This window comes from Schistocerca cancellata, chromosome 1 (assembly GCF_023864275.1).
Source record: "Schistocerca cancellata isolate TAMUIC-IGC-003103 chromosome 1, iqSchCanc2.1, whole genome shotgun sequence".
Taxonomy (NCBI): domain Eukaryota; kingdom Metazoa; phylum Arthropoda; class Insecta; order Orthoptera; family Acrididae; genus Schistocerca; species Schistocerca cancellata.
The window spans coordinates 1,050,423,143-1,050,446,429 of NC_064626.1; positions in this window are offsets into that span (position 1 = coordinate 1,050,423,143).

Sequence of the window (23,287 nt, forward strand, 5' to 3'; positions counted from 1 at the left end):
CCTAAGTTCTATTCTGGGAGTAGCGTGGAAAACACATTGCACGAACACGTAATAACGCCTAACCGACAATAAACATGGGATACATAAGCCGTTGATTGTGGCAGGGTTAATGAAATTAAGTGGAGAATAAGTTTTGACACTGGCAGGAATTGATACAGAATTAATTAGTGATGACAAGATTGATTGTTAGAATGAGGAAGGAGAAGAAATAGGGACATCACACCAATTATAGAAGAATATGACGATTCCAAATTTATATAAAAATTTTGTACCACTACTTTTCGATCTCATGCTTGAGAAGCTGGAGGGTATGAATGCAATGTGAAACTATTTCTGAACATAAAGCTTTTTCCTTGTAGGAGGCCTAATAGGCATTTGATATTGGTAATTCGTGAATTATATTCTGTTGTGTTAAAAAAAAAAGTGACTGGTTGTGCCAAAACAGTCTCGTTTATTTGGTGTGTGTTACAATTGCTGCAATATTAGACAGGCCTACTTCATTTTATCTAGCTGAAAGTGACATAATACATGTAATCATAATGAGAAACCACACCAGTCTTGGGTACTGTTTGTATGAACAGCTTTTTCAGCATTAGGTAACATCATTTCGTCTTTTCATGAAGCAAAACATTTGATGAAGTGTGATGAGGTAATAGATTCTTTTGCAGAAAGAAAATCATGCCATGTAAAGCTGTAGCAAGGTTAGAGAGAAAAAAATGCTAGGACTTAAGGATTGAAGAAATGTATACTGTCTTGCTTGTCTCTTGTCTTTATTGGTTTCGTGTATCCTATATTTAATTTTGTGTTACACGAAAAAAGCAAGTTATTAGCTAATAGGCAATAAAGAGTACAAATTTTCTGAAGAGTTCTTGTTCTCCGGGTTACAAATAATCCCATCCAATATTAATTGTGAGATTGGTTTTTTTCTTTTTTTAAAAAAGAAAGAGGCACCACAAGATTTTTAAATTTCCACTGTCCTGAATATAGTTTGATGGCATCCGTTACAAAATATTATACGTTTGAATTCCACAGAGTGAAATACAATGATGTGCAATAGAAGTACGAGGTGCGACAGTAAAGTAATGAGACTGATTTTCTTTGCAAGGTGTGGCAACCCTGCAGGCTTGCGTAGGCACAATATCTTTGACCTTGATCTATAAGCTGCTTCTAGTCCAAGCGGCACTTCGTTGCAACTGCTCAGTCGTGAGTCGTGCTGTAATAAGTTAACATGTGTTTGTCTCTCTCGTCATGGAAATGGAATCGCATAATATTGTGCAACAGTATGCCATTTTGTTTTGCTTTAAATTGGGTGAAAATTGTATGACAACTTACGGTAAACTTGAGAAGGCTTTTGGAGAGGAGGGTATGCCAAGAGCTCACGTTTTTCATTGGCGTAAAATGTTTAATGAAGGCAGAATGAATGTTGAATATGAAGACCGCAGTGGATGACCATCAACCTCACGAACGGATGTCAACTTGCCCAGGGTGAACCCGTATGATCTGATTGAAGATTATCCGTGAAAATGATTGCAGAAGAACTGAACATCAATTGAGAAACGGTTCGTCTAATAATAACTGAAGATCTTTGTATGAGGAAGATTTGTGCAAAAATGGTCCCCAAAAATCTCACATCACAACAGCAAGAAACACGGAAAAATGTGGCAACCGATCTGTTAGTGCAAACGGAAATCAATTCAGAATTGTTGTGTTATCACTTGTGATGAAAGTTGGTTTTTTGAGTATGATCCAGAGACAAAACACCAAAGTTCGCAATGGTGCTCAAAGGGATAACCCAGACCAAAAAAAGCTCTCATGTCAAAGTCAAAAGTGAAATTCGTGCTTGTGTGCTTCTTTGATTCCAAGGGAATCGTTCATAAAGAGTGGGTGCCTCCTGGACAAACAGTTAACCAATATTACTACAAAGAAATTATAGAAAGACTTTGTAAAAGAGTTCTTCGTGTCTGTCCCAACATTGCTGATAATTGGATTCTGCATCACCATAATGCGCCATCCCATATTGCTCTGTCAGTACAGCAATTTTTAACCTCAAAACAAATTTCAGTTCTACAACAGCCACCTTATTCACCAGATATTGCTCCGTGCGACTTTTTTTCTATTTCCAAGAGTCAAAACGGTGGTCAAGGGACACCATTTTCAAACAACACAAGATGTCCAAAAAGCTGTGACGAGGGTCTTGGAGGATATTACAGAAGATGAGTTCCATAAATGTTACCATCAATGGCAGAAATGCTGGAAAAAGTGTATGCAATCAGAAGGTAACTACTCTTAAGGAGACAACACTAAACTTGACTAAAATGGTAAGGAACATTTTTTTTTCACATCAGTCTCATTACTTTATTGTTGCACCCTCATATGCATTTGATGAGGCGTGGCACTGCACTTTGGCACACTTAAGACCAAATAACATGTCTTACATTTCCTCGACCACATGTTTTATATATCAGACTCATCAGAAAGATATACGCTACAAAATGAACATATTTTTGAAAAGTTGATTTTTTTTTCCCCCCCCCGTCCTACCTCAAACGCTCGAGGGGGGAAGGGGGGGGGGCACCACTATGTAGTATTACTGCGATTCATAAATATCGTTGATCTGGTGCTGATGCACAGAGCAGTCTGAGTTTAAGTGGGGAGGTTGATAGTCTCCATGTGACCCGTGTTTATGTTTAGTGATTTTGTTGTTTTCTCTTCGTTTATTGCTCTCACGTCAAATGAAAACAAAATGGATTTCTGTGGCCAGGAGCTATCAAGTGAATTAAAATACATTCACATAATTATGGAAGGCTAAGATATCTTTCCACCTTTCTGACAGTCAAGCATTAATCGCCTTGCAGAACAATGAAGTTATATCTTCTAGCACTTATGGCATTATGCCATAATAAAGAACCAAAAATGAGATAATACAGTACTAGTACTCCGAGAAAATTTACATCTGAATCTGGACATATGAATGTGCACTGTAAGACAAATTATGCATTTTAGAGATTTTCACTCTGCAGCGGAGTGTGCGCTGATATGAAACTTCCTGGCAGATTAAAACTGTGTGCCGGACTGAGACTCGAACTCGGGACCTTTGCCTTTTGCGGGCAAATGCTCTACCAACTGAGACCCAAGCATGACTCACTCCCCGTCCTCACAGCTTTACTTCTGCCAGTACCTCGTCTCCTACCTACCAAACTTTACAGAAGCTCTCCTGCGAACCTTGCAGAACTAGCACTCCTGAAAGAAAGGAGAGACTGGAGGTACTGGCAGAAGTAAAGCTGTGAGGATGGGGCGTGAGTCCTGCTTGGGTAGCTCAGTTGGTAGAGCACTTGCCCGCGAAAGGCAAAGGTCTCGAGTTTGAGTCTCGGTCCGGCACACAGTTTTAATCTGCCAGGAAGTTTCGTTTTAGTATGGTTCACGAAATTCCGATGCTCTTGGAGTATCCTCTGATGTCTTGTTTCTTTTATGACATAATGTAAGATCTTCTAATGTTTTAAACGTACGAACATACGGGCGCTGCTGCCTGCGTCATTGTAGCTGCGAAAGCGTGGTGACGCCTATTATCTGGTGCTCTCTGGCAACTGCTGAAATGAACCTATTTCTAACAGATCACGGGAAAATATTGCGAATGGTTGTTTGAAAAGTGTTACTTCCAGAGTAAATATCCTTTTATGCAGGCTGAACTATGTTCGAGAATATACGATGAATGACTTATATATCAGAGTGTTTGACTCTCATTTAAAAATAAATTCTTTGAGGATGACCATTTACAAAAATTTCTAGCCGAGAAGATCAGACATTTATGTCGTTATTAAAAATTTTACTGGTACATTTGTGTGATTGTACCTTAAAGTGTAACACGCACAAAAAAGATCAATACTGTCGCAGAAGAAGCTGAGTAGCACTGTCACTGTGGTGTAGCAGTTATGGTACTAGACTGTTGTAGGGAAGATCGTGAGTTCAAAACTCACCTGAACTGTAATATCTTAATTTCTATATTTGGTTTGAGGACGTTCAAGAAGTATCCACAAATATCAAGAATCATTGTACTGGAATGTTCTGTAACTGTATATATACCGTATGAGTTCTGGCCGGAGGCAGTTCGCTCTGTGCTGTTGTAAGTGCAAGTGCTGAATAAACCTGTAAGTGAAGTTAGTGTTTGTCATTCATCTAATTACACCTTCTTCTACTTGGCATTAATCTGGTGGAGGTGCTGGGTGTTGTAACTTGTGATAGACAACACAGTGGCTCCCATCAGGCCACGCCAGAGCTGTCATTTACGTGGCGAGAAACGCAAGTTTGAGCCATATTAAACAGATCACAATCTATCAGAGACAGAAGAAGAAGAAGAGGATGTTACGATGACAGCAACTGTGTGCCACCACATGAAACATCCTTCCAGGCTCTCTTGCGACGATGGCCAATATCCAAACAAGTGGCTGAAGGTATATGAGCATATAGCCAAATTTAACAAATTAGATGACACCATGTGTTTGGCTAATGCATTTTTCTACTTGGAGGGCACTGTCAAGCAATGGTATGAGAACAATGAGGAGTAGTTCACAAGCTGGGAAGTATTCCAGGCGGAACTGCGCAAGTATTTCGGCGACACATGACAGAAGTGCAAGGCTGAAACTAAAGTGCAGGGCACAACATACAAGAGAAACTACAGCATCCTACATTCAAGATGTCTTCGAGCTGTGTAAAATAGTGGATCCTAGAATGAAGAGGAAGATAAGGTTGCGCATCTCATGAATGGTGTTGCTGAGGACAAGTAACAAGCCCTACTCCTGAAGGAGGTTTTGACAGCAGATGACTTCATAAAATGGTGCCAGTATATTGAGACAAAGCATCAAAAAAGAATTACATGCAAGAAGTTTGAATGGCTTCCAAACACTGTATCAATGTCTGTGATGGAGGATGGAACTGATTTCACAAGTGTTCTTCGTCAGATAGTGAGAGAGGAAGTTCAGAAGGCACTTGGATTGCATGGCGAGCAAAAAACTGAGACGCTTCAAGAGGTCATAACAGAGGAAGTGGAGCAGACATTGAACCCAATCTCTTGTCCATCATTTCCCTTTAAAATGGTGAAAAAGTCCCAGGCGAAGTTCCGTTCCTACAATGCCGCATGAGGAACCTGTTTGGGCACCAAGGAAGACTGACATCTGGAGGACCCAGGATAACCAACCAGTATGTTTCCACTGCGGACGACCGGGACATGTGGTGCACTATTGTTGAGAAAGGCGGCAGATATTTGATGATGCCCACGCCACAAGATAGCAGACTGATCACAGCCGATGCCAACTCCGAGGCAACGCAAGATGAACAAGATGATGTGGGTGCACGACAACTTAGGTCACCATCACCACAAGCTAGCCGCTGGAGAGGATGCTCCCCAACATGTCGATCAAGGTCTCCATCACCGTTTAGAAGCTCCATCCGATCACCTAGCTCCCGCAACCTGGAAAACTAAAGGGTGCGACCTTCCTTGGAGGTGAGGCCGCCGAAGAGAAAAATCCTCTGCTGTCAATCACTACAAAAATGATAGGAAACTACGTCAAGATCCTCATGGATGGCTGACCAGCCCAAGCTCTTGTGGACTCTGGAGCATCATATTCAGTCATTTCAGAGAAGTACCATCGCCAGTTGCAGAAAACCATATTCATTGACAACAAAACATCTCTGCTGAAGGTGGCTAATGGGAAATATGTAAAACGTACAGGAATATGTGTCATTCATATGGGTATAAGTGGGCATACACAGCCCTTAGAATTCATCGTCTTCCAAGAGTGTAGTTGTACCGTCATTCTCGGATGGGCCTTTTTGAAAGCTTCTCAGGCAATTATAGACTGTGGTTGCTCGAAGATTATACAAGACGAGATGTGATACTGTGGACAGGAAGATGCTTATCTGAGTGTGTGGAGACTATGTGTGCTGGATGACGTGATCATTTGTGCAGTCAGCACTAGAAAGGTAACTGTCATGTGTCATGCCATGCATCAACCCATGCACCAACCCAGTCTTACATGTAGTGGAATGTAAGAGAAGCATACAACTGAAGAATAACTTGGTTATCCCAGCCTCTGTCATCTCGTTTAAGAGCAGATTTGGTGAATTGTGGATAGTTAACTGTCACTGAGAACCACAGATCCTTCCAGGATGCATGTGCATAGCAAATGCTGAGCCATTAATTGCAGAACAGCTGAGTGTCATAGAAACCTCCCATACTGAGTCTGTGGGTGAAATTAGCACTATCGCTACTAGACAAGATCTTCTAGCTCGACTATCAACAGATCTCACTAAGGAACAACAGAAGAAGCTACTTGCCATTCTTTAAGAGTTCTTTCAATGCTTCAAACCACAGGTGAAGAGCAAATTAGACAAATCGACAGTGAAGCACCGGATTAGCACTGGAGACCATCAACCAATAAGCCAGAGAGCATACTGTGTGTCAGCAATGGAACATCAAATAATTCGCAACAAGCTAGAGAAATGATGAAGAATGACATCAGCCTTCGCAGAGCTCATGGTCATCACCAGTAGTTCTTGTCAGCAAGAAGGATGGCAGTTGGCACTTTTGTGTTGATTACAGGAAGCTTAATAAGATAACTAAAAAGGGCGTTTACCCTCTTGTACGAATGGACGATACACTAGATTGTCTGAAGGGGGCTAAGTTTTTCTCAACCATGGACATGAACTCGGGATACTGGCAAATCGAAGTAGATGAGGCAGATCGTGAGAAAACTGCATTCATCTCTCTTTAGGGCCTGTATGAGTTTAAGGTAGTGCCATTTGGTTTGTGTGATGCACCAGCAACTTTTGAACAGATGATGGATGATCTTACAAGGCATCTGAAGTGGACGATGTGTCTTTGTTATCTAGATGACATTATAGTGTTCTCAGAGACATTTGATGACCCCATATAAAGACATGAGGGCCGTTCTTAAGTGTCTCCAACAAGGTGGACTGAAGCTTAATCCAAGAAAGTGTCTCTTTGGGGAAAAAGAAATCAAAACACTTGGACACCTTGTGTCAAACGAAGGTGTGCGGCCATACCCAGAAAAGGTGAGACCTATAACAGAATTTCCTGTTTCTAAAAGTATTAGAGATGTGAGAAGCTTCCTCGGATTATGTTCTTAACACCGTTTTATCAAAGACTTTTGTATCAATGCCAGGCCACTCCAAGAGTTGTTAAAAGCTGATGCTAAATTTATCTGGGGTGGTGCTGAACAAGATTCTTTCGATGTACTGTGAAAAGATCTGATGATTGACCCTGTACTTGGTCTGTATGATGAGAGAGCACCTACAGAACTACACACAGATGCCAGCGGGTATGGGATTGGTGCTGTTCCGGTGCAAATTTCTAATGGAAACGAAAAGGTTATAGCGTATGCTTCTAGGACACTTACAAAAGCCGAGAGAAACTACTCAACTACAGAAAGAGAATGTCTTGGTGTGATCTGGGCCATATGCAAATTTTGACAGTATCTCTATGGAAGGTCATTCACAGTTGTTACAGACAATCATTCACTTTGTTGGTTGACAGGTCTTAAGGATCCAACAGGTCGACTCGCCAGGTGGGCACTACGTCTTCAAGAGTATGACATCACCAAAGTGTACAAAAGTGGAGGAAAACAGCAAGATGCTGACTGTCTGTCAAGAAATCCTGTGCAAGACCATCAAGACTTTGATGAAGATAGTACTCTCCCACTGCACTCCAGGATCTCTCTGCTGAGCAGAAGAAATACTCCAAGATATCTCAAATTATGCTTGCTTTAAATCGGTCAGAGGACGTGAAAGGACAATTTAAGGTAGTTAATGGATTACTTTGCAAGAAAAACTTCGGTCCGTTTGGTAAGAGGTGGCTACCAGTGATTCCTAAACACGTACGCTTAGATGTACTACAGAAATTCCATGACACACCTGAGGCTGGACAATAGGATCCATAAGAGATTTTTCTGCCCAGGTTTATTTAGGTGTGTCCGTCACTATGTGTCGCACTGTTGAGAGTGCCAGAGGAGAAAGGCAGTTCCTCAAAAACCACCTGGCCGACTCATACCAATCCCACCAGCCAACACGCCTTTCCAGCATGTTGGGATTTACCTACTCGGACAATTTCCAATGTCTGCTATTGGCAATAGATGGATTATTGTTTGCACTGATTATCTGACACACTATGCCATTACAAAATCCGTGAGAACAACTGACACGCTATGCCATTAGAAAAGCCGTGAAATTAGCCAAAGCATCTGAGGTAGCCAAATTCATTGTGGAAGACATTATACTAAAACACAGTGCCCCAAGGTCGTTAATTACAGATTGAGGGAAAGTTTTTCAATCGAATCTTGTGACAGATAAACCGTTGGTGCAACATTACTCATCACATGATGACTGCCTACCATCCACAAACTAACGGACTTACTGAACACCTTAATAAGATCTTGCCTGACATACTATAAATGTTTGTCACTGTTGAGCAGAGCAACTGGGATGAAGTGCTACCTTTCATGACGTTTGCCTGCAACACCGCCAAACAAGACACCACAGGATTTACACCATTTTTCCTGGAGCATGGGCGTGAGGCGACGATGATGGGCACTGTGTTTCTGTTACATCCTGATGACATGGATTCCGACTACATCAGCCAGGTGTTAACCAGAGCTGAGGAAGCTCGGCAGTTAGCTCGACTCCACACGCTGCAGGCTCAAGAAAACGATCGCCGAAGGCATGACACGAGCCACCGCCCTGTTGTCTGTGAACCTGGAGATCTCGTCTAGATCTTCACTCCTATTCAGTAGGTTGGTCTCTCTGAGAAGCTCCTCAGGTGGTACTTTGGACCGTATCAGGTTGTAAGACAGTTGTCTGTTGTTACTAATGAAGTTGATGATTTTGACCCCGACACAAGACGACGAAAGATCAGAGATATGATCCATGTCCTTCGAATGAAGCCCTATAAGGCTCCTGCAACCCAGGGTAAATTCGAAGCTCCAGCAACAGGCAAGAAGCGGAAAGGTGACAAAGAGCCTAGCAGCAAAGTAAGTTCTTAGAAGATCACCACCAGGGCGAACATCAGTCATCAGGGGTTGGAGTATGCAGGACTAATGACTCGTTCACGGACTAGGAGGAAGTAACACCGAGACGCTGTTCTCTTAAGTAGGGAGCAATTTCACAGAAGAAGCTGTGGTGTAACGGTTATGATACTAGACTGCTGCGTGGAGGGTCACGAGTTCAAAACTCACCTGAACTGTAAAATTTTAATTTCTATATTCGGTTCGAGGACATTTCTAGAAGTATCCACAAATATCAAGAATCATTGTGCTGGAATGTTCTGTAACTGTATATATACCATATGTGTTCTGGCCGGAGGCAGTTTGCTCCATGCTCTTGTATGCGCAAGCGCTGAATAAACCTTCATTAAGTGAAGTTAGTGTTTGTCACTCATCTAATTACACCTTCTTCTATGTGACAATATTATGTGTGAAAGCTTAACTTCTCTTGCAACTTAGTAATCTTCGAGACCAATATTATATGTTTAAGCTTTGCTTTTCTTGTAGCAACACTGTGTATATTAATTTAAACCATTAACTTTTCCAGTTTGTTTATAAGTACTACTTAACAGTGATATTGATATTGGCTAATTACATCATGTGTCCTATGCTCTGAATATCTGCTGTCATCGCCTGGCGAGATCACGTGATATGAGCTACGACTGGCTAACAAAAGCACATTGCAGGCTCGATTTCAATGCTTCGGGAAGGTAACTTGGTGTAGGTGGAATTCAAATTTATACTTTCGTAACATGAAAATACGCAGCGTGTTACTGCGCATCAAAGATCTTTCCAAAACTTTTTTTTTTTCTGATGGGCCGGGAAATTCTATGCTTGTGTATGAAACCATAACCATTCAAAGGATTGATAAATTTTACAGTTCCGAAGAAAAGTATAATGTCACTTAACACCGAAGAAAAATGTATTTTTAACCAGGAAATCTGGGAAATTTTTTTTCCTGTCTGTGTATACACCCTGTATATACCTTGTTTAAAAATAAAGTTGTATGTAATACATATATATTCTTCACAAAACAGAAAGATAATTCTGCTTATGATTGTTGTTTTGATCAGCTGTAGAACACATACTTGTCACAACAAGTGTTTTTGCTTGACTGAGCAAAATGGGTGGCAAATTTTTAATTTATAAATTTTTTAAATGTGCTTGATTTAACAACTAGTTTAAAAACTCTTAATAATTTTTTAAATTGTAATGTTAGATAGTTTACGTAAGACTTGTAATTTTTGGATTTCCCCCACAAATAAAATATGATACCTAGGAAGGCTGTCATTTTTCAAGTTTGCTTGGTTTGTTTGTGGTACCCCTTTTGTATTTACTTCTTATCTCAAAAAATATGACTAAATATTACTGTTGCATTAATGTTAATAATACAATCTATGGCTGTACTATTTATATTTTTACATTAACTTTAATAATACAACCTATAAACCTACTATTTACTAAGTGTGTGAGGCAAATATGACAAGAAAATCAGATTTTATTTTAAGTATACTTTTTCTTTGATAAAGTCTCTTTTTTACCCTGTAACATACTCAGACACAAACTGAAGTACTGGTACATATATATATTTTGTTCTAAAAACAAAGATGATGTGACTTACCAAACGAAAGCACTGGCATGTCGATAGACACACAAACAAACACAAACATACACACAAAATTCAAGCTTTCGCAACCAACAGTTGCTTCATCAGGAAAGAGGGAGGGAGAGGGAAAGACGAAAGGATGTGGGTTTTAAGGGAGAGGGTAAGGAGTCATTCCAATTCCGGGAGCGGAAAGACTTACCTTAGGGGGAAAAAAAGGACAGGTATACACTTGCGCACACACACATATCCATCCGCACATACACAGACACAAGCAGACATTTGTAAAGGCAAAGAGTTTGGGCAGAGATGTCAGTCGAGGCAAAGATGTTGTTGAATGACAGGTGAGGTATGAGAGCGGCAACTTGAAATTAGCGAAGGTTGAGGCCTGGTGGGTAACGAGAAGAGAGGATATACTGAAGGGCAAGTTCCCATCTCTGGAGTTCTGACAGGTTGGTGTTAGTGGGAAGTATACAGATAACCCGGACGGTGTAACACTGTGCCAAGATGTGCTGGCCGTGCACCAAGGCATGTTTAGCCACAGGGTGATCCTCATTACCAACAAACACTGTCTGCTTGTGTCCATTCATGTGAATGGACAGTTTGTTGCTGGTCATTCCCACATAGAAAGCTTCACAGTGTAGGTACGTCAGTTGGTAAATCACGTGGGTGCTTTCACACGTGGCTCTGCCTTTGATCGTGTACACCTTCCGGGTTACAGGACTGGAGTAGGTGGTGGTGGGCGGGTGCATGGGACAGGTTTTACGCCTGGGGCGGTTACAAGGGTAGGAGCCAGAGAGTAGGGAAGGTGGTTTGGGGATTTCATAGGGATGAACCAAGAGGTTACAAAGGTTAGGTGGACAGCGGAAAGACACTCTTGGTGGAGTGGGGAGGCAGCTGTCATAATGGAGGTACTGTTGCTTGTTGGTGTGTGAAGCTGGCCATTGGACAGATGGAGGTAAACGTCAAGGAAAGTGGCATGTGATTTGGAGTAGGACCAGGTGAATCTGATGGAACCAACGGAGTTGAGGTAGGAGAGGAAATTCTGGAGTTCTTCTTCACTGTGAGTCCAGATCATGAAGATGTCATCAATAAATCTGTACCAAACTTTGGGTTGGCAGGCCTGGGTAACCAAAAAGGCTTCCTCTAAGCAACCCATTAATAGATTGCCGTACGAGGGGGCAATTCTGGTACCCATGGCTGTTCCCTTTAATTGTTGGTATGTCTGGCCTTCGAAAGTGAAGAAGTTGTGAGTCAGGATGAAGCTGGCAAAGGTAATGAAAAAAGAGGTTTTAGGTAGGGTGGCAGGTGATCGGCGTGAAAGGAAGTGCTCCATCGCAACGAGGCCCTGGACGTGCAGACTGTTTGTATATAAGGAAGTGGCATCAATCGTTACAAGGATGGTTTCCGGGGGTAACAGATTGGGTAAGGATTCCAGGCGTTCGAGAAAGTGGTTGGTGTCTTTGATGAAGGATGGGAGACTGCATGTAATGGGTTGAAGCTGTTGATCTACGTAGGCAGAGATACGTTCTGTGGGGGCTTCGTAACCAGCTACAATGGGGCGGCTGGGATGATTGGGTTTGTGAATAAGGTAGAAGGTAGGGGTGCGGGGTGTCAGTGGGGTCAGGAGGTTGATGGAGTCAGGTGAAAGGTTTTGTAGGGGGCCTAAGGTTCTGAGGATGCCTTGAAGCTCCGCCTGGACATCAGGAATGGGATTACCTTGGCAAACTTTGTATGTAGAGTTGTCTGAAAGCTGACGCAGTCCCTCAGCCTCATACTCCCGGCGATCAAGTCGCACGGTCGTGGAACCCTTGTCCGCCGGAAGAATGACGATGGATCGGTCAGCCTTCAGATCATGGATAGCCTGGGCTTCAGCAGTGGTGATGTTGGGAGTAGAAATAAGGTTTTCTAAGAAGGATTGAGAGGCAAGGCTGGAAGTGAGAAATTCCTGGAAGGTTTGGAGAAGGTGATTTTGAGGAAGAGGAGGTGGGTCTCGCTGTGACGGAGGACGGAACTGTTCCAGGCAGGGTTCAATTTGAAATCCTCCCCACGCCACCAAGAGTGTCTTTCCGCCGTCCACCTAATCTTCGTAACCTCTTGGTTCATCCCTATGAAATCCCCAAACCACCTTCCCTACCCTCTGGCTCCTACCCTTGTAACCGCCCCTGGTGTAAAACCTGTCCCATGCACCCTCCCACCACCACCTACTCCAGTCCTGTAACCCGGAAGGTGTACACGATCAAAGGCAGAGCCACGTATGAAAGCACCCGCATGATTTACCAACTGACCTGCCTACACTGTGAAGCTTTCTATGTGGGAATGACCAGCAACAAACTGTCCATTCGCATGAATGGACACAGGCAGACAGTGTTTGTTGGTAATGAGGCCACCCTGTGGCTAAACATGCCTTGGTGCACGGCCAGCACATCTTGGCACAGTGTTACACCGTCCGGGTTATCTGGATACTTCCCACTAAAACCACCCTGTCAGAACTCTGGAGATTGGAACTTGCCCTTCAGTATATCCTCCTTCTCGTTACCCACCAGGCCCCAACCTCCGCTAATTTCAAGTTGCCGCCACTCATACCTCACCTGTCATTCAACAACATCTTTGCCTCGACTGACATCTCTGCCCAAACTCTTTGCCTTTACAAATGTCTGCTTGTGTCTGTGTGTGTGTGTGTGTGTGCGCGCAAGTGTATACCTGTCCTTTTTTCCCCCTAAGGTAAGTCTTTACACTCCCGGGATTGGAATGACTCCTTACCCTCTCCCTTAAAACCCACATCCTTTCGTCTTTCCCTCTCCTTCCCTCTTTCCTGACGAAGCAACCGTTCGTTGCGAAAGCTTGAATTTTGTGTGTATGTTTGTGTGTCTATCGACATGCCAGCGCTTTTGTTTGGTAAGTCACATCATCTTTGTTTTTAGATATATTTTTCCCACATGGAATGTTTCCCTCTGTTATATATATATATATATATATTTTGTTCCTCGTTTTTTTTCTAAATTATTTAATATGGTGTTCTACGAGTTTGACAACTGTCTCACCAGGTTAATTTATAACCTTTAGTGTAGCAACAAGGTGCAGAGGTTGATGACATTTTCCTTTTCACATCACTGTGAAAATGGTTTAATGAATTTCGTCACTCAAATCAAATCTTTTTAAGGATACTCTTATTTTAATAGACACAAACCTTTTAGTCATAATTTTTGGGATTTAATTGATTTCTCCTTGAATTCTTATATAATTTTGTCTGTTGAGTGTGCTTCACAGTTTAGTGTAGTGATTGTTTTCATTTTTGATTTAGAAGATTAAGGCAGCAGGACAGGAGGTTAAGAACCGTAGGTGTATTTTCAGGTTTTCTGAAACCGTATGCAGAGTATTGATTACCTGATATACATGTATAGAGTTTTGAAAGAGTTCTGAAATCTAAATAGGGTTCTGTGGCTTCCGTAGCACTTCAACCTCCTGTGTTGACTTACATACTAGTAAGGAAAATACAAATAGAACAAATTGCAGTCTCTTCGTGTGATCATGATTCAACTTCTTCACAGATCATAAACTTCTTCAATACACAAATGTCTTTCACCATTACCTAGCATTACAGATACCCTTGGAGCATGGAAAGGTACTCCATGAGATGATTCTTTGAGTAGGGAGTTCACAGTTAATTCAAAGCTATCAATATACACTCCTGGAAATGGAAAAAAGAACACATTGACACCGGTGTGTCAGACCCACCATACTTGCTCCAGACACTGCGAGAGGGCTGTACAAGCAATGATCACACGCACGGCACAGCGGACACACCAGGAACCGCGGTGTTGGCCGTCGAATGGCGCTAGCTGCGCAGCATTTGTGCACCGCCGCCGTCAGTGTCAGCCAGTTTGCCGTGGCATACGGAGCTCCATCGCAGTCTTTAACACTGGTAGCATGCCGCAACAGCGTGGACGTGAACCGTATGTGCAGTTGACGGTCTTTGAGCGAGGGCGTATAGTGGGCATGCGGGAGGCCGGGTGGACGTACCGCCGAATTGCTCAACACGTGGGGCGTGAGGTCTCCACAGTACATCAGTGTTGTCGCCAGTGGTCGGCGGAAGGTGCACGTGCCCGTCGACCTGGGACCGGACCGCAGCGACGCACGGATGCACGCCAAGACCGTAGGATCCTACGCAGTGCCGTAGGGGACCGCACCGCCACTTCCCAGCAAATTAGGGACACTGTTGCTCCTGGGGTATCGGCGAGGACCATTCGCAACCGTCTCCATGAAGCTGGGCTACGGTCCCGCACACCGTTAGGCCATCTTCCGCTCACGCCCCAACATCGTGCAGCCCGCCTCCAGTGGTGTCGCGACAGGCGTGAATGGAGGGACGAATGGAGACGTGTCGTCTTCAGCGATGAGAGTCGCTTCTGCCTTGGTGCCAATGATGGTCGTATGCGTGTTTGGCGCCGTGCAGGTGAGCGCCACAATCAGGACTGCATACGACCGAGGCACACAGGGCCAACACCCGGCATCATGGTGTGGGGAGCGTTCTTCTACACTGGCCGTACACCACTGGTGATCGTCGAGGGGACACTGAATAGTGCACGGTACATCCAAACCGTCATCGAACCCATCGTTCTACCACTCCTAGACCGGCAAGGGAACTTGCTGTTCCAACAGGACAATGCACGTCCGCATGTATCCCGTGCCACCCAACGTGCTCTAGAAGGTGTAAGTCAACTACCCTGGCCAGCAAGATCTCCGGATCTGTCCCCCATTGAGCATGTTTGGGACTGGATGAAGCGTCGTGTCACGCGGTCTGCGCGTCCAGCACGAACGCTGGTCCAACTGAGGCGCCAGGTGGAAATGGCATGGCAAGCCGTTCCACAGGACTACATCCAGCATCTCTACGATCGTCTCCATGGGAGAATAGCAGCCTGCATTGCTGCGAAAGGTGGATATACACTGTACTAGTGCCGACATTGTGCACGCTCTGTTGCCTGTGTCTATGTGCCTGTGGTTCTGTCAGTGTGATCATGTGATGTATCTGACCCCAGGACTGTGTCAATAAAGTTTCCGCTTCCTGGGACAATGAATTCACGGTGTTCTTATTTCAATTTCCAGGAGTGTAAATCCCGTACAAACATCTCATACCTGCAAGGTAAATACAAACTCTTCTTCCAAAATGTTTTCAGTAAAAATGCACGCATCTCTAAAAGTGGTCATATTATATGCTGTTGAGGTGGTGGTGGTGGTGGTGGTGGGGGCGACGGGGGGGGGGGGGGGGGGGGATTATTTAATTAAACAGCAATTCAGCACAAGTTTCATCGACAACCTTGTCCTGCCCATTTCCGCAGTAAGTTAAATGACCGAAATATGTGAAAAATTATCAGCATTGATCTAGTGATGTTTTATTTTATTTTCAAATATATTTGTGTGTGAAATTTATGTTTTAACCACATTTATGTGTATTTAATGAACTGTTGAATTTCATATTTGTCTTTGGCTGTGTATGTTTGCTTAGAAGTTCTCCCTTCTCAAATAACTGGTGACTGATTCCATGCACGAGCCTTGGGGCCCTTTCAACTAGTGAATGATCAAAAATTGTTTACCTTTTCAGCTGTAAGGATCTTCAAAGCAGTGATGTGATCTATGCCATGAAGTATTTTTTTCCACTTATAAAGTTCCAATGGCCTCACAGCATATTTATATAGTTGCCATCATTGCTGATACAAAGCTTCTAATTTTAGTATACAATTTCTCCTCTCTTGCGTCTGAAGTAGTGATTTTTCCAAATAAATCTTCACTTCCCCTGCAGATACTATGGTTTGAAGTATAGGTAATTTACACACCCATGTATTCTAAAACAGAACTGTTAATTGTTGGTTTGATGATTGACAGTTTACTTCCAGTTATTTTGTGCTAATAGTGCAGAAACACATGTGTACAAGTGATGTTCTATAAAGACTGCCACTAATGCTCAACACTAATGCTCATACAACAATTTTTTGTAAAAAAATAACTTGTACAGACTTTTGTCTCCCTTGCTAGGTAGGATAATAATGAGTGGTGTTACAATTTATTTGCAGAAGGTGTGTGTAATTACTTAAATCAGTGGACAAAACAATGTCACCATTAGTTAGTAACATCTGTTCACAGAACATCTCACTATTTGAACAGCTATAAAAAGGCTCTGGCAGACAGTTACAATCTGAAAGATAAGTTCAGAAAAGTGGTACAGCAATGGCAAATGCCACTGTAAGAGGAATACATTTTAATTGTTACGACGAGTGTGGATTGGTCTAGACATCGTTAGAAAATGGGTTAGTTGCAAAAAGTCTGGAAATAAACAAAAAGAATCTGTACTGTTATCCTTTTGAAACATTTTTCCACTTAAATTTGAACAACTTTAATATTCATGAAGTAAAGATAGACTGTTTTTGTATTGGGCAACACTGTCAAAATTCTTTCAGTAACAAAGCATGTGCTCTCTGTTAACCATCCTATACCCATGTCCAGTCACCACAAAATTAAGTTATAAAGGGGAGTCTATAAAACCTTTGAACCTTGTCATATTAATTAAGAGTTGTCTTGAAGAAATTGGATGGAGATGGTTATTGGCACTTGTTACTTACATAACCTGTCATTTCCTCAACCTAAATTTACAGATCAGAAAATATATTTCAGTCTTTGCCAATGTGGGTGTTTCAGGAACTCATACTTCACTATTTACATTTATACAACTTAAAACTGTTGTAACACTGTAGTGTGAGCACATGTAACCAAACAACGCAAGACACAAGTGCCTTCACAGCTGGCCCTGAGAGATCACTTCCCAACCTGGACAGATGGCGCAGCAAGCGCTGTGTCACATGCAGAACAGCCCAATATAAGCCTGGTGTGCTAGGGCCTCAGCCTCACTTATGTCTACCTACTTTCTGTATGCTCCACTACGGGATTGAATATTGATGTGTTCTGTAATTGTGAGACTTTATACTGTTCTGTACTTCATTCAGTGTTACTGTGAATCTCCCCATGTGGAAGCACAACTACTCTTGGTTGGTATTAATTCTGATATTGTGTTTGTACCATGTTATAAGATACTTGATGATGAGCATGAAACATTTCAGTGAAAGAAATTCTTCAATCACTTGTCAGCCAGCAGCAGACTCTCTCTGTGACACTAAACAATTTGGTAGCCTCAGTGATATGCCAGGTTCCACTACTGTTGATGCAACCCCCACCATTTCCTCTGTATGATGAGTCTGCAGAAGGCTGGGACATACATGAAAAATGCCTTCAGCAACATTTTCAAGCTTTGGAATCACCTACCTCAACTTGTATAATGCTTTATTTCCATCATGGATTTATCCTCCTGTTGATCACCTTTTGTGTCATTTAACTCATCTTCAGGAACCTGCAGATCTCTCTTTTGATGAAATTTATCATTTGCTTTCTAATTGCCACTGCAAACATGTTCATGCTGTTGGTCCATGCATAGAGTTCTACGATTGTCAAAAGTGGCCCCAGCAGTCATACAGAGCTTGGGTGATGGAACTTCATGGCCTTAGCCATTGTTGCCAGTTTGTTACTGAGGCCCTCTGGGACTCATATGCTGATGTGGTGGTTTGAGATGCTATAATACGCGTGGCCCCTGATAGGGAAGTTTATGAACATGCTCTACAATGTGAAAATCCCTCTCTCACAGATGTACTGAAAATTGCTCAGTCTTTTGAAGTATCTAGGTAAGCAGGAAAACAGGTAGAAAAATGGTGTGAAATAGCTGCCACTGCTTTTTCTCCTCCTTGGTTGCTGTTGGTTAGCTCACATGGGGAAGACGACGACATGCCAATGCAACCACGGCCTCCATGCTGCATGAGGCAGTGCCACGCTAACCAGCAGCAGAAGAAGTCAGTGTCTCAACAGCTGCCACATGCTCCTCTTCCGTTGTGCCCTTATTGTTTTGTTCAACAGGAGTGAGCTGTGTGCCCAAAGCATTGGGAGACATGCAACCTTTGTTTTTTGTTAAAGGGGTGGTGGTGGTGGTTGTTGTACCTGTGTGCAAATCTCAATCTCCTTTACCAGACAGGAACATCGATATGAACAGTGTTTCCCAAATGATGGTAGCCCCAAACAAATACTTTATTAAAGTAAGTGTGATGGATAAGATGCTAAAAGTGCAAGTGAACATGGGTGCAGCAGTGACTTTGTTAAATTCTCAAACCTATGTGGATTTTGTATCATCAGTGTTGTCCCCTGTCTCTTGTTAGTTGGTGAGTTATAAAAAACAACACACTGGAACAGATTCACCTTTTTAGTAGTGTATGATGCCAACACTGAAAACTTACTTGCTTTAGACATCTTCAAAACTTTTGTGTTTTCTACTTCTGATGAAGTGCATCTGTAATCGAATCAGTTTCCATACAAACAACTGAACACACTCTGCTTGGAATATTCCTCCTTGCTTTTTGAATGTTTAGGGTGTGCTACCAATTTCAAGGCTCACACACAATGAAACTGACGGCATGTCACTGTTTCTTTTATGCCCGTCCAGTCCCAATAGCTTTGTTATCAATGGTCTGTTCCATTTGCAACTGTCAAAAAACCTTACAGCAACCTTCAGTTCTGTTGTGATTTTTAGAGAGTGTGTAAATTCACAATCTACAATTGATACCTAATCGTTACTCCACCAGAATGAAATCTTAGCACAGTTTTCAGAGAGCTGATATTTTTCCAAAATAGACTAATCAGAAGCCTACTTAGAACTGTCTCTGGATAATGATTCCACGTGTGACCTTGTAGTGAATATTCCATCCGGGTTTCATCAATACCAGTGCCTGCCATTCAGCGTGGCTAGCACCTCTGACATTTTCCAATGATTTTTGGAGTAACTCAGGGCATCCGTGCTGGGGCGCATTAACTACCTGGATGGTATTGCAGTCTCAGATTCCCCAACAAATGAACATTTGTGGAACCTTCATGCCTTATTCACAGTGCTATAGGCTGCGGGTTTGAAATATGACTTGGAAAAATCTCAATTTTTTCAGTCGTCTATTGTCTACATTGGTTTTATAGTCTCATGTGATGGCGTCAGGTCTTTGCATGTTGATGAAATTATAGCTTTGCTGCATCCTATCAGTATCAAACAGATGCAAGCCATTCTTCCACAGATTGCATACTGAAATAAATTTCTTCCTCGTGCAGCCATGTTGGCCTAACCACTTCATGCTCTCTTCCATAAAGATGTTTACTTTTCACTGGTCTCCACCTTGAGCATGCTTTTACTATATTAAGGTCAAAATTACACTCAGCACCTTGCTTGGTTATCTTCCAACCAGGCCAACATCTTGTTCTGACCACAGATGCCTCCCAGTATGGCCTCAGGGCCATTCTTGTACACAGATATGCAGATGTTTCCAAACACTCTATTGCGTATGCTTCCAAAATTCTGAATCAGGTGCAACAACGCTACTTGCAGATAGGAAAGGCAGCCCTTGCTATTGCCTAGAGAGGTTTCGTTGCAACCTGGACAGATGGCACAGCAAGTGCAGTGCTGCATGCACAACAGCCCAATATAGGCCTGGCACACTGGGCCATCCTCCTCACGTTTACTTACTAATTTTATGTTCACCTATGAGAATGTATATTGATGTGTTCTATAGTTATTAGGCTTTGTACCATTCTATACTTTTCAGTGTCATTGAGAATCTCTTTATAAGAAAACAGAATGAATCTTGGTTGGTGTTACTTCTGATATTGTGTCTGTATAATGTTACAAGAGAAACACAATCCATTCCTTTATATTACAGTATCGTTAGGTTGTGATCTGATGACTGTAACTGAATTTCAACTTCTACATCTGCATCTATATCTACATCTATACTCTGCAAACCACTGTGAGGTGCATGGAAGACAGTTGTTAGGGTTTCTTCCCATTCTGTTCACATATGGAGCATGGGAAGAATGATTGTTTGAATGCCTCTGCATGTGGAGCAATTATTCTAATTTTTATCCTCATAATCCCTATGTGAGTTATATGTAGGGGGTTGTAATATATTCCTACAGTTATCATTTAAAGCCGATTCTTGAAACTTTGTTAATAGACTTTCTCAGGATAGTTTATGTCTATCTTCAAGAGTCTTCCAGTTAAGTTCCTTCAGTATCTCTGTGACACTCTCCCACTGATTAAACAAATCTGTGATTATTTGTGCTGCCCTTCACTATATATGTTCAATATCTCCTGGTAGTCCTACCTGGTATGGATCCCACTCACTTGAGCAGTATTCCAAAAGTGGTCACATTGTAGACCAATTGCACTTCCCCAGTATTCTACTAATAAACTGAAGTTTACTGCCTGCTTTACCCACAACTGAACCTGTGTGATCATTCCATTTCATATCCCTACAAAGTGTTAACCACAAGTATTTATATGAGATGGCAAATTCCGACAGTGACTCATTGATATTATAGTCGTAGGATACTACATTTTCTCATTTTGTGAAGTGCAAAATATTACATTTCTGAACATTTAGAGCAAGTTGCCAATCTATGCACCACTTTGGAAAGCCATCAAGCTCTTACTGAATATTTATGCAGCTTCTTTCAGATAGTACTTCATTATAGATAACTGCATCATCTGCAAAAAGCCTGTTTTACTATTAATACTGACTGCTAGGTCATTAATATACAATAGAATAGCAAGGGTCTCAACACATTTCCCTGGGGCACACCCGAAGTTACTTCTACATCTGAAGATGACTATCCATCCAAGATAACATGCTGTGTCCTCCCTACTAAAAAGTCCTCAATCCAATCACAAATTTCACTTGATATCCCATATGATCATACTTTTGAAAAGTGTAGGTGTAGTACTGAGTCAAATGCTTTTCAGAAATCAAGAAATACTGTATCTACTGGTTGCCTTGATCCAAAGCTTTCAGTTTGATATGTAAGAAAAGTGTGAGTTGGGTTTCACATGATAGGGATTCCATCAGGGCAAAGAGTTTTGTTCAATTTTAACGATTTCTGCTGTTTCTCAACATCACTGACACTAATACTTATTTCATTCATCTTTTCAGTGGTACGAGGATTAAATTAAGGTAATTATCCTGGTTTTCCTTTGTAAAGGAACATTTGAAAATGGAGTTAAGCATTTCAGCTTTTGCTTTGCTACCCTTGATTTCAGTTCCTGTCTCATTTGCTAGGAACTGGACACGAACTTTGGTGCCATTACCAGCCTTTACATATGACCAGCATTTCTTTGGGTTCTATAAAAGATCACTTGACTATATTCTGCTGTGGTATTCATTGAAGGCATCACACATTGCTCTCTTGACAGCCAAACACATTTCATTCAGCATCTCTCTCTCTCTCTCTCTCTCTCTCTCTCTCTCTCTGTCTCTAGCCCTATGCTTTGTTTTAGATCTATTATGCAGTAATCTCTGTTTCTTTAGAAGTTTCTTTGCAATGACTGTATATCATGGAGGTTCCCTCCCATTATGAACTGTTCTACTGCATACATATCCATCCACTACCTGCTCAATTATTCTTTTGAAGCTGAACCAGAGTTCCTCTACATGATTCTGCCCTGTGCTGAAAGTTTCAAGTTCCTCATTGAGATATGACACTAATGATTTTTTATCTAGTTTACTTAACATATGTAGTTTTCTGCTTGTTTTAGTTGTCCTTTATACTTTAGTAATCATTGTTGCTACAACTGCGTCATGTTCACTGATGCCAGTTTCAGTGTGGACATCCTCAAAGAGGTCAGGTCTATTTGTTGCCATTAGATCCAATATATTTTCATCATAAGTAGGGTTTGTAACTATATGTTCTAGGTAGTTTTCAGAGAAGGCATTTAGTAAAGTTTCGCAGGATGCCTTATTACGCCCACCACTAACAAAACTATAATTTTCTCAATTAATTGTTGGATGACTAAAGTCTCCACCTATGATTGCAGTATGATTGGGAAACTTATGTATAAATGAACTGATGTTTTCCCTGAAGTTTTCAGTTACATCACAAGATGTGTCTGGTGGGCAACAAAAGGATCCAATTATCATTTTATACCCACTCCTGGTACTAAGTCTTGCCCAAACAGTCTCACATGCAGCTTCAATTTCTACCTCTGTGGATTTTGAGTTTCTTGTTTACTGTGACAAATACACCACCTTCATTTCACATTTGCCTACCCTTTCAATGTACACTTACATTTTCCCCAAAATTATTATGTGAGCTTCACTGCTTTTGATGAGCACTTCAAACACTGACACTTTGTTGCAAATGCTTTGGCAGTTTACCATTAGGAGTTTAATACTCTCACCTGTGGGAGGCATTTCTTTCGCTACTTCTGGGTTTCCTACAGCTATCGTTATCTGGATTGGATGGAGAGTTGCTTAATCTAAAATACCTTTGTGTGCACCCCACAAACTTGAGTTGATCAGTCAAAGCTGATCCCATTTCATAGTGAAATAATACTTTTTTGCTAGTCTAAGGTAAACTGCTTTATGCAATTGGCCCCAAGACTAGTCATTACTCTAGTGTATGTCTTGCCTTGCAGATTTCTGACCTGAAGATCATTTTATATACTGTCACATTCTTATGAAAACTGGAATGACCTTTGGTTTTAACCAGTTTCTGGAAATTTTCCTTTGCC